Source organism: Lampetra fluviatilis, unplaced genomic scaffold (assembly GCF_964198595.1).
Source record: "Lampetra fluviatilis unplaced genomic scaffold, kcLamFluv1.1 SCAFFOLD_335, whole genome shotgun sequence".
Lineage (NCBI taxonomy): Eukaryota > Metazoa > Chordata > Hyperoartia > Petromyzontiformes > Petromyzontidae > Lampetra > Lampetra fluviatilis.
This window is the reverse complement of record NW_027620447.1, coordinates 37501-50000: the sequence shown is the minus strand read 5'-3', so window position 1 is coordinate 50000 and position 12500 is coordinate 37501.

Sequence of the window (12500 nt, the reverse complement as noted above, 5' to 3'; positions counted from 1 at the left end):
AAAGTCAAAATTTGTACACATAGACCCCATCAAACGGGAGAAATTGGCCCGGATTGCTCTCATGTGCGTTACGGGGCATCGTTTCTCTCGCGCCGAATTCTCTCGAGCTGGGAAATCGCTCATTTTTGCGTCGCCAAATATCGTACGAACGCCGTGAAACTTCCACAGGCTTTTTCAGCAGATTTGCACGTGCACTCAAAAAAGTCAAAATTTTTACACATAGACCCCATCAAACGGGAGAAATTGGCCCGGATTGCTCTCATGTGCGTTACGGGGCATCGTTTCTGTCGCGCCGAATTCCATCGAGCTGGGAAATCGCTCATTTTTGCGTCGCCAAATATCGTACGAACGCCGTGAAACTTCCACAGGCTTTTTCAGCAGATTTGCACGTGCACTCAAAAAAGTCAAAATTTTTACACATAGACCCCATCAAACGGGAGAAATTGGCCGGGATTGCTCTCATGTGCGTTACGGGGCATCGTTTCTCTCGCGCCGAATTCCATCGAGCTGGGAAATCGCTCATTTTTGCGTCGCCAAATATCGTACGAACGCCGTGAAACTTCCACAGGCTTTTTCAGCAGATTTGCACGTGCACTCAAAAAAGTCAAAATTTGTACACATAGACCCCATCAAACGGGAGAAATTGGCCGGGATTGCTCTCATGTGCGTTACGGGGCATCGTTTCTCTCGCTCCGAATTCCATCGAGCTGGGAAATCGCTCATTTTTGCGTCGCCAAATATCGTACGAACGCCGTGAAACTTCCACAGGCTTTTTCAGCAGATTTGCACGTGCACTCAAAAAAGTCAAAATTTTTACACATAGACCCCATCAAACGGGAGAAATTGGCCGGGATTGCTCTCATGTGCGTTACGGGGCATCGTTTCTCTCGCGCCGAATTCCATCGAGCTGGGAAATCGCTCATTTTTGCGTCGCCAAATATCGTACGAACGCCGTGAAACTTCCACAGGCTTTTCCAGCAGATTTGCACGTGCACTCAAAAAAGTCAAAATTTTTACACATAGACCCCATCAAACGGGAGAAATTGGCCCGGATTGCTCTCATGTGCGTTACGGGGCATCGTTTCTCTCGCGCCGAATTCTCTCGAGCTGGGAAATCGCTCATTTTTGCGTCGCCAAATATCGTACGAACGCCGTGAAACTTCCACAGGCTTTTTCAGCAGATTTGCACCTGCACTCAAAAAAGTCAAAATTTTTACACATAGACCCCATCAAACGGGAGAAATTGGCCCGGATTGCTCTCATGTGCGTTACGGGGCATCGTTTCTCTCGCTCCGAATTCCATCGAGCTTGGAAATCGCTCATTTTTGCGTCGCCAAATATCGTACGAACGCCGTGAAACTTCCACAGGCTTTTCCAGCAGATTTGCACCTGCACTCAAAAAAGTCAAAATTTTTACACATAGACCCCATCAAACGGGAGAAATTGGCCGGGATTGCTCTCATGTGCGTTACGGGGCATCGTTTCTCTCGCTCCGAATTCCATCGAGCTGGGAAATCGCTCATTTTTGCGTCGCCAAATATCGTACGAACGCCGTGAAACTTCCACAGGCTTTTTCAGCAGATTTGCACGTGCACTCAAAAAAGTCAAAATTTGTACACATAGACCCCATCAAACGGGAGAAATTGGCCGGGATTGCTCTCATGTGCGTTACGGGGCATCGTTTCTCTCGCTCCGAATTCCATCGAGCTTGGAAATCGCTCATTTTTGCGTCGCCAAATATCGTACGAACGCCGTGAAACTTCCACAGGCTTTTCCAGCAGATTTGCACCTGCACTCAAAAAAGTCAAAATTTTTACACATAGACCCCATCAAACGGGAGAAATTGGCCCGGATTGCTCTCATGTGCGTTACGGGGCATCGTTTCTGTCGCGCCGAATTCCATCGAGCTGGGAAATCGCTCATTTTTGCGTCGCCAAATATCGTACGAACGCCGTGAAACTTCCACAGGCTTTTCCAGCAGATTTGCACCTGCACTCAAAAAAGTCAAAATTTTTACACATAGACCCCATCAAACGGGAGAAATTGGCCGGGATTGCTCTCATGTGCGTTACGGGGCATCGTTTCTCTCGCGCCGAATTCCATCGAGCTGGGAAATCGCTCATTTTTGCGTCGCCAAATATCGTACGAACGCCGTGAAACTTCCACAGGCTTTTCCAGCAGATTTGCACGTGCACTCAAAAAAGTCAAAATTTTTACACATAGACCCCATCAAACGGGAGAAATTGGCCCGGATTGCTCTCATGTGCGTTACGGGGCATCGTTTCTCTCGCGCCGAATTCTCTCGAGCTGGGAAATCGCTCATTTTTGCGTCGCCAAATATCGTACGAACGCCGTGAAACTTCCACAGGCTTTTTCAGCAGATTTGCACGTGCACTCAAAAAAGTCAAAATTTTTACACATAGACCCCATCAAACGGGAGAAATTGGCCCGGATTGCTCTCATGTGCGTTACGGGGCATCGTTTCTCTCGCTCCGAATTCCATCGAGCTTGGAAATCGCTCATTTTTGCGTCGCCAAATATCGTACGAACGCCGTGAAACTTCCACAGGCTTTTCCAGCAGATTTGCACCTGCACTCAAAAAAGTCAAAATTTTTACACATAGACCCCATCAAACGGGAGAAATTGGCCCGGATTGCTCTCATGTGCGTTACGGGGCATCGTTTCTGTCGCGCCGAATTCCATCGAGCTGGGAAATCGCTCATTTTTGCGTCGCCAAATATCGTACGAACGCCGTGAAACTTCCACAGGCTTTTCCAGCAGATTGGCACGTGCACTCAAAAAAGTCAAAATTTGTACACATAGACCCCATCAAACGGGAGAAATTGGCCGGGATTGCTCTCATGTGCGTTACGGGGCATCGTTTCTCTCGCTCCGAATTCCATCGAGCTGGGAAATCGCTCATTTTTGCGTCGCCAAATATCGTACGAACGCCGTGAAACTTCCACAGGCTTTTCCAGCAGATTTGCACGTGCACTCAAAAAAGTCAAAATTTTTACACATAGACCCCATCAAACGGGAGAAATTGGCCCGGATTGCTCTCATGTGCGTTACGGGGCATCGTTTCTCTCGCGCCGAATTCTCTCGAGCTGGGAAATCGCTCATTTTTGCGTCGCCAAATATCGTACGAACGCCGTGAAACTTCCACAGGCTTTTTCAGCAGATTTGCACGTGCACTCAAAAAAGTCAAAATTTGTACACATAGACCCCATCAAACGGGAGAAATTGGCCGGGATTGCTCTCATGTGCGTTACGGGGCATCGTTTCTCTCGCTCCGAATTCCATCGAGCTTGGAAATCGCTCATTTTTGCGTCGCCAAATATCGTACGAACGCCGTGAAACTTCCACAGGCTTTTCCAGCAGATTTGCACCTGCACTCAAAAAAGTCAAAATTTTTACACATAGACCCCATCAAACGGGAGAAATTGGCCCGGATTGCTCTCATGTGCGTTACGGGGCATCGTTTCTGTCGCGCCGAATTCCATCGAGCTGGGAAATCGCTCATTTTTGCGTCGCCAAATATCGTACGAACGCCGTGAAACTTCCACAGGCTTTTCCAGCAGATTGGCACGTGCACTCAAAAAAGTCAAAATTTGTACACATAGACCCCATCAAACGGGAGAAATTGGCCGGGATTGCTCTCATGTGCGTTACGGGGCATCGTTTCTCTCGCTCCGAATTCCATCGAGCTGGGAAATCGCTCATTTTTGCGTCGCCAAATATCGTACGAACGCCGTGAAACTTCCACAGGCTTTTTCAGCAGATTTGCACGTGCACTCAAAAAAGTCAAAATTTTTACACATAGACCCCATCAAACGGGAGAAATTGGCCGGGATTGCTCTCATGTGCGTTACGGGGCATCGTTTCTCTCGCGCCGAATTCCATCGAGCTGGGAAATCGCTCATTTTTGCGTCGCCAAATATCGTACGAACGCCGTGAAACTTCCACAGGCTTTTTCAGCAGATTTGCACGTGCACTCAAAAAAGTCAAAATTTTTACACATAGACCCCATCAAACGGGAGAAATTGGCCCGGATTGCTCTCATGTGCGTTACGGGGCATCGTTTCTCTCGCTCCGAATTCCATCGAGCTTGGAAATCGCTCATTTTTGCGTCGCCAAATATCGTACGAACGCCGTGAAACTTCCACAGGCTTTTCCAGCAGATTTGCACCTGCACTCAAAAAAGTCAAAATTTTTACACATAGACCCCATCAAACGGGAGAAATTGGCCCGGATTGCTCTCATGTGCGTTACGGGGCATCGTTTCTCTCGCGCCGAATTCTCTCGAGCTGGGAAATCGCTCATTTTTGCGTCGCCAAATATCGTACGAACGCCGTGAAACTTCCACAGGCTTTTTCAGCAGATTTGCACCTGCACTCAAAAAAGTCAAAATTTGTACACATAGACCCCATCAAACGGGAGAAATTGGCCGGGATTGCTCTCATGTGCGTTACGGGGCATCGTTTCTCTCGCTCCGAATTCCATCGAGCTGGGAAATCGCTCATTTTTGCGTCGCCAAATATCGTACGAACGCCGTGAAACTTCCACAGGCTTTTTCAGCAGATTTGCACGTGCACTCAAAAAAGTCAAAATTTTTACACATAGACCCCATCAAACGGGAGAAATTGGCCGGGATTGCTCTCATGTGCGTTACGGGGCATCGTTTCTCTCGCGCCGAATTCCATCGAGCTGGGAAATCGCTCATTTTTGCGTCGCCAAATATCGTACGAACGCCGTGAAACTTCCACAGGCTTTTCCAGCAGATTTGCACGTGCACTCAAAAAAGTCAAAATTTTTACACATAGACCCCATCAAACGGGAGAAATTGGCCCGGATTGCTCTCATGTGCGTTACGGGGCATCGTTTCTCTCGCGCCGAATTCTCTCGAGCTGGGAAATCGCTCATTTTTGCGTCGCCAAATATCGTACGAACGCCGTGAAACTTCCACAGGCTTTTTCAGCAGATTTGCACCTGCACTCAAAAAAGTCAAAATTTTTACACATAGACCCCATCAAACGGGAGAAATTGGCCCGGATTGCTCTCATGTGCGTTACGGGGCATCGTTTCTCTCGCTCCGAATTCCATCGAGCTTGGAAATCGCTCATTTTTGCGTCGCCAAATATCGTACGAACGCCGTGAAACTTCCACAGGCTTTTCCAGCAGATTTGCACCTGCACTCAAAAAAGTCAAAATTTTTACACATAGACCCCATCAAACGGGAGAAATTGGCCCGGATTGCTCTCATGTGCGTTACGGGGCATCGTTTCTGTCGCGCCGAATTCCATCGAGCTGGGAAATCGCTCATTTTTGCGTCGCCAAATATCGTACGAACGCCGTGAAACTTCCACAGGCTTTTTCAGCAGATTTGCACCTGCACTCAAAAAAGTCAAAATTTGTACACATAGACCCCATCAAACGGGAGAAATTGGCCGGGATTGCTCTCATGTGCGTTACGGGGCATCGTTTCTCTCGCTCCGAATTCCATCGAGCTGGGAAATCGCTCATTTTTGCGTCGCCAAATATCGTACGAACGCCGTGAAACTTCCACAGGCTTTTTCAGCAGATTTGCACGTGCACTCAAAAAAGTCAAAATTTTTACACATAGACCCCATCAAACGGGAGAAATTGGCCGGGATTGCTCTCATGTGCGTTACGGGGCATCGTTTCTCTCGCGCCGAATTCCATCGAGCTGGGAAATCGCTCATTTTTGCGTCGCCAAATATCGTACGAACGCCGTGAAACTTCCACAGGCTTTTCCAGCAGATTTGCACGTGCACTCAAAAAAGTCAAAATTTTTACACATAGACCCCATCAAACGGGAGAAATTGGCCCGGATTGCTCTCATGTGCGTTACGGGGCATCGTTTCTCTCGCGCCGAATTCTCTCGAGCTGGGAAATCGCTCATTTTTGCGTCGCCAAATATCGTACGAACGCCGTGAAACTTCCACAGGCTTTTTCAGCAGATTTGCACCTGCACTCAAAAAAGTCAAAATTTTTACACATAGACCCCATCAAACGGGAGAAATTGGCCCGGATTGCTCTCATGTGCGTTACGGGGCATCGTTTCTCTCGCTCCGAATTCCATCGAGCTTGGAAATCGCTCATTTTTGCGTCGCCAAATATCGTACGAACGCCGTGAAACTTCCACAGGCTTTTCCAGCAGATTTGCACCTGCACTCAAAAAAGTCAAAATTTTTACACATAGACCCCATCAAACGGGAGAAATTGGCCCGGATTGCTCTCATGTGCGTTACGGGGCATCGTTTCTGTCGCGCCGAATTCCATCGAGCTGGGAAATCGCTCATTTTTGCGTCGCCAAATATCGTACGAACGCCGTGAAACTTCCACAGGCTTTTCCAGCAGATTGGCACGTGCACTCAAAAAAGTCAAAATTTGTACACATAGACCCCATCAAACGGGAGAAATTGGCCGGGATTGCTCTCATGTGCGTTACGGGGCATCGTTTCTCTCGCTCCGAATTCCATCGAGCTGGGAAATCGCTCATTTTTGCGTCGCCAAATATCGTACGAACGCCGTGAAACTTCCACAGGCTTTTTCAGCAGATTTGCACGTGCACTCAAAAAAGTCAAAATTTGTACACATAGACCCCATCAAACGGGAGAAATTGGCCGGGATTGCTCTCATGTGCGTTACGGGGCATCGTTTCTCTCGCGCCGAATTCCATCGAGCTGGGAAATCGCTCATTTTTGCGTCGCCAAATATCGTACGAACGCCGTGAAACTTCCACAGGCTTTTTCAGCAGATTTGCACGTGCACTCAAAAAAGTCAAAATTTTTACACATAGACCCCATCAAACGGGAGAAATTGGCCGGGATTGCTCTCATGTGCGTTACGGGGCATCGTTTCTCTCGCGCCGAATTCCATCGAGCTGGGAAATCGCTCATTTTTGCGTCGCCAAATATCGTACGAACGCCGTGAAACTTCCACAGGCTTTTTCAGCAGATTTGCACGTGCACTCAAAAAAGTCAAAATTTTTACACATAGACCCCATCAAACGGGAGAAATTGGCCCGGATTGCTCTCATGTGCGTTACGGGGCATCGTTTCTCTCGCTCCGAATTCCATCGAGCTTGGAAATCGCTCATTTTTGCGTCGCCAAATATCGTACGAACGCCGTGAAACTTCCACAGGCTTTTCCAGCAGATTTGCACCTGCACTCAAAAAAGTCAAAATTTTTACACATAGACCCCATCAAACGGGAGAAATTGGCCCGGATTGCTCTCATGTGCGTTACGGGGCATCGTTTCTCTCGCGCCGAATTCTCTCGAGCTGGGAAATCGCTCATTTTTGCGTCGCCAAATATCGTACGAACGCCGTGAAACTTCCACAGGCTTTTTCAGCAGATTTGCACCTGCACTCAAAAAAGTCAAAATTTGTACACATAGACCCCATCAAACGGGAGAAATTGGCCGGGATTGCTCTCATGTGCGTTACGGGGCATCGTTTCTCTCGCTCCGAATTCCATCGAGCTGGGAAATCGCTCATTTTTGCGTCGCCAAATATCGTACGAACGCCGTGAAACTTCCACAGGCTTTTTCAGCAGATTTGCACGTGCACTCAAAAAAGTCAAAATTTTTACACATAGACCCCATCAAACGGGAGAAATTGGCCGGGATTGCTCTCATGTGCGTTACGGGGCATCGTTTCTCTCGCGCCGAATTCCATCGAGCTGGGAAATCGCTCATTTTTGCGTCGCCAAATATCGTACGAACGCCGTGAAACTTCCACAGGCTTTTCCAGCAGATTTGCACGTGCACTCAAAAAAGTCAAAATTTTTACACATAGACCCCATCAAACGGGAGAAATTGGCCCGGATTGCTCTCATGTGCGTTACGGGGCATCGTTTCTCTCGCGCCGAATTCTCTCGAGCTGGGAAATCGCTCATTTTTGCGTCGCCAAATATCGTACGAACGCCGTGAAACTTCCACAGGCTTTTTCAGCAGATTTGCACGTGCACTCAAAAAAGTCAAAATTTTTACACATAGACCCCATCAAACGGGAGAAATTGGCCCGGATTGCTCTCATGTGCGTTACGGGGCATCGTTTCTCTCGCTCCGAATTCCATCGAGCTTGGAAATCGCTCATTTTTGCGTCGCCAAATATCGTACGAACGCCGTGAAACTTCCACAGGCTTTTCCAGCAGATTTGCACCTGCACTCAAAAAAGTCAAAATTTTTACACATAGACCCCATCAAACGGGAGAAATTGGCCCGGATTGCTCTCATGTGCGTTACGGGGCATCGTTTCTGTCGCGCCGAATTCCATCGAGCTGGGAAATCGCTCATTTTTGCGTCGCCAAATATCGTACGAACGCCGTGAAACTTCCACAGGCTTTTCCAGCAGATTGGCACGTGCACTCAAAAAAGTCAAAATTTGTACACATAGACCCCATCAAACGGGAGAAATTGGCCGGGATTGCTCTCATGTGCGTTACGGGGCATCGTTTCTCTCGCTCCGAATTCCATCGAGCTGGGAAATCGCTCATTTTTGCGTCGCCAAATATCGTACGAACGCCGTGAAACTTCCACAGGCTTTTCCAGCAGATTTGCACGTGCACTCAAAAAAGTCAAAATTTTTACACATAGACCCCATCAAACGGGAGAAATTGGCCCGGATTGCTCTCATGTGCGTTACGGGGCATCGTTTCTCTCGCGCCGAATTCTCTCGAGCTGGGAAATCGCTCATTTTTGCGTCGCCAAATATCGTACGAACGCCGTGAAACTTCCACAGGCTTTTCCAGCAGATTTGCACGTGCACTCAAAAAAGTCAAAATTTTTACACATAGACCCCATCAAACGGGAGAAATTGGCCCGGATTGCTCTCATGTGCGTTACGGGGCATCGTTTCTCTCGCGCCGAATTCTCTCGAGCTGGGAAATCGCTCATTTTTGCGTCGCCAAATATCGTACGAACGCCGTGAAACTTCCACAGGCTTTTTCAGCAGATTTGCACGTGCACTCAAAAAAGTCAAAATTTTTACACATAGACCCCATCAAACGGGAGAAATTGGCCCGGATTGCTCTCATGTGCGTTACGGGGCATCGTTTCTGTCGCGCCGAATTCCATCGAGCTGGGAAATCGCTCATTTTTGCGTCGCCAAATATCGTACGAACGCCGTGAAACTTCCACAGGCTTTTTCAGCAGATTTGCACGTGCACTCAAAAAAGTCAAAATTTGTACACATAGACCCCATCAAACGGGAGAAATTGGCCCGGATTGCTCTCATGTGCGTTACGGGGCATCGTTTCTCTCGCGCCGAATTCTCTCGAGCTGGGAAATCGCTCATTTTTGCGTCGCCAAATATCGTACGAACGCCGTGAAACTTCCACAGGCTTTTTCAGCAGATTTGCACGTGCACTCAAAAAAGTCAAAATTTTTACACATAGACCCCATCAAACGGGAGAAATTGGCCCGGATTGCTCTCATGTGCGTTACGGGGCATCGTTTCTGTCGCGCCGAATTCCATCGAGCTGGGAAATCGCTCATTTTTGCGTCGCCAAATATCGTACGAACGCCGTGAAACTTCCACAGGCTTTTTCAGCAGATTTGCACGTGCACTCAAAAAAGTCAAAATTTTTACACATAGACCCCATCAAACGGGAGAAATTGGCCGGGATTGCTCTCATGTGCGTTACGGGGCATCGTTTCTCTCGCGCCGAATTCCATCGAGCTGGGAAATCGCTCATTTTTGCGTCGCCAAATATCGTACGAACGCCGTGAAACTTCCACAGGCTTTTTCAGCAGATTTGCACCTGCACTCAAAAAAGTCAAAATTTTTACACATAGACCCCATCAAACGGGAGAAATTGGCCCGGATTGCTCTCATGTGCGTTACGGGGCATCGTTTCTCTCGCGCCGAATTCTCTCGAGCTGGGAAATCGCTCATTTTTGCGTCGCCAAATATCGTACGAACGCCGTGAAACTTCCACAGGCTTTTTCAGCAGATTTGCACGTGCACTCAAAAAAGTCAAAATTTTTACACATAGACCCCATCAAACGGGAGAAATTGGCCCGGATTGCTCTCATGTGCGTTACGGGGCATCGTTTCTGTCGCGCCGAATTCCATCGAGCTGGGAAATCGCTCATTTTTGCGTCGCCAAATATCGTACGAACGCCGTGAAACTTCCACAGGCTTTTTCAGCAGATTTGCACGTGCACTCAAAAAAGTCAAAATTTGTACACATAGACCCCATCAAACGGGAGAAATTGGCCCGGATTGCTCTCATGTGCGTTACGGGGCATCGTTTCTCTCGCGCCGAATTCTCTCGAGCTGGGAAATCGCTCATTTTTGCGTCGCCAAATATCGTACGAACGCCGTGAAACTTCCACAGGCTTTTTCAGCAGATTTGCACGTGCACTCAAAAAAGTCAAAATTTTTACACATAGACCCCATCAAACGGGAGAAATTGGCCCGGATTGCTCTCATGTGCGTTACGGGGCATCGTTTCTGTCGCGCCGAATTCCATCGAGCTGGGAAATCGCTCATTTTTGCGTCGCCAAATATCGTACGAACGCCGTGAAACTTCCACAGGCTTTTTCAGCAGATTTGCACGTGCACTCAAAAAAGTCAAAATTTTTACACATAGACCCCATCAAACGGGAGAAATTGGCCGGGATTGCTCTCATGTGCGTTACGGGGCATCGTTTCTCTCGCGCCGAATTCCATCGAGCTGGGAAATCGCTCATTTTTGCGTCGCCAAATATCGTACGAACGCCGTGAAACTTCCACAGGCTTTTTCAGCAGATTTGCACGTGCACTCAAAAAAGTCAAAATTTGTACACATAGACCCCATCAAACGGGAGAAATTGGCCGGGATTGCTCTCATGTGCGTTACGGGGCATCGTTTCTCTCGCTCCGAATTCCATCGAGCTGGGAAATCGCTCATTTTTGCGTCGCCAAATATCGTACGAACGCCGTGAAACTTCCACAGGCTTTTTCAGCAGATTTGCACGTGCACTCAAAAAAGTCAAAATTTTTACACATAGACCCCATCAAACGGGAGAAATTGGCCGGGATTGCTCTCATGTGCGTTACGGGGCATCGTTTCTCTCGCGCCGAATTCCATCGAGCTGGGAAATCGCTCATTTTTGCGTCGCCAAATATCGTACGAACGCCGTGAAACTTCCACAGGCTTTTCCAGCAGATTTGCACGTGCACTCAAAAAAGTCAAAATTTTTACACATAGACCCCATCAAACGGGAGAAATTGGCCCGGATTGCTCTCATGTGCGTTACGGGGCATCGTTTCTCTCGCGCCGAATTCTCTCGAGCTGGGAAATCGCTCATTTTTGCGTCGCCAAATATCGTACGAACGCCGTGAAACTTCCACAGGCTTTTTCAGCAGATTTGCACCTGCACTCAAAAAAGTCAAAATTTTTACACATAGACCCCATCAAACGGGAGAAATTGGCCCGGATTGCTCTCATGTGCGTTACGGGGCATCGTTTCTCTCGCTCCGAATTCCATCGAGCTTGGAAATCGCTCATTTTTGCGTCGCCAAATATCGTACGAACGCCGTGAAACTTCCACAGGCTTTTCCAGCAGATTTGCACCTGCACTCAAAAAAGTCAAAATTTTTACACATAGACCCCATCAAACGGGAGAAATTGGCCGGGATTGCTCTCATGTGCGTTACGGGGCATCGTTTCTCTCGCTCCGAATTCCATCGAGCTGGGAAATCGCTCATTTTTGCGTCGCCAAATATCGTACGAACGCCGTGAAACTTCCACAGGCTTTTTCAGCAGATTTGCACGTGCACTCAAAAAAGTCAAAATTTGTACACATAGACCCCATCAAACGGGAGAAATTGGCCGGGATTGCTCTCATGTGCGTTACGGGGCATCGTTTCTCTCGCTCCGAATTCCATCGAGCTTGGAAATCGCTCATTTTTGCGTCGCCAAATATCGTACGAACGCCGTGAAACTTCCACAGGCTTTTCCAGCAGATTTGCACCTGCACTCAAAAAAGTCAAAATTTTTACACATAGACCCCATCAAACGGGAGAAATTGGCCCGGATTGCTCTCATGTGCGTTACGGGGCATCGTTTCTGTCGCGCCGAATTCCATCGAGCTGGGAAATCGCTCATTTTTGCGTCGCCAAATATCGTACGAACGCCGTGAAACTTCCACAGGCTTTTCCAGCAGATTTGCACCTGCACTCAAAAAAGTCAAAATTTTTACACATAGACCCCATCAAACGGGAGAAATTGGCCGGGATTGCTCTCATGTGCGTTACGGGGCATCGTTTCTCTCGCGCCGAATTCCATCGAGCTGGGAAATCGCTCATTTTTGCGTCGCCAAATATCGTACGAACGCCGTGAAACTTCCACAGGCTTTTCCAGCAGATTTGCACGTGCACTCAAAAAAGTCAAAATTTTTACACATAGACCCCATCAAACGGGAGAAATTGGCCCGGATTGCTCTCATGTGCGTTACGGGGCATCGTTTCTCTCGCGCCGAATTC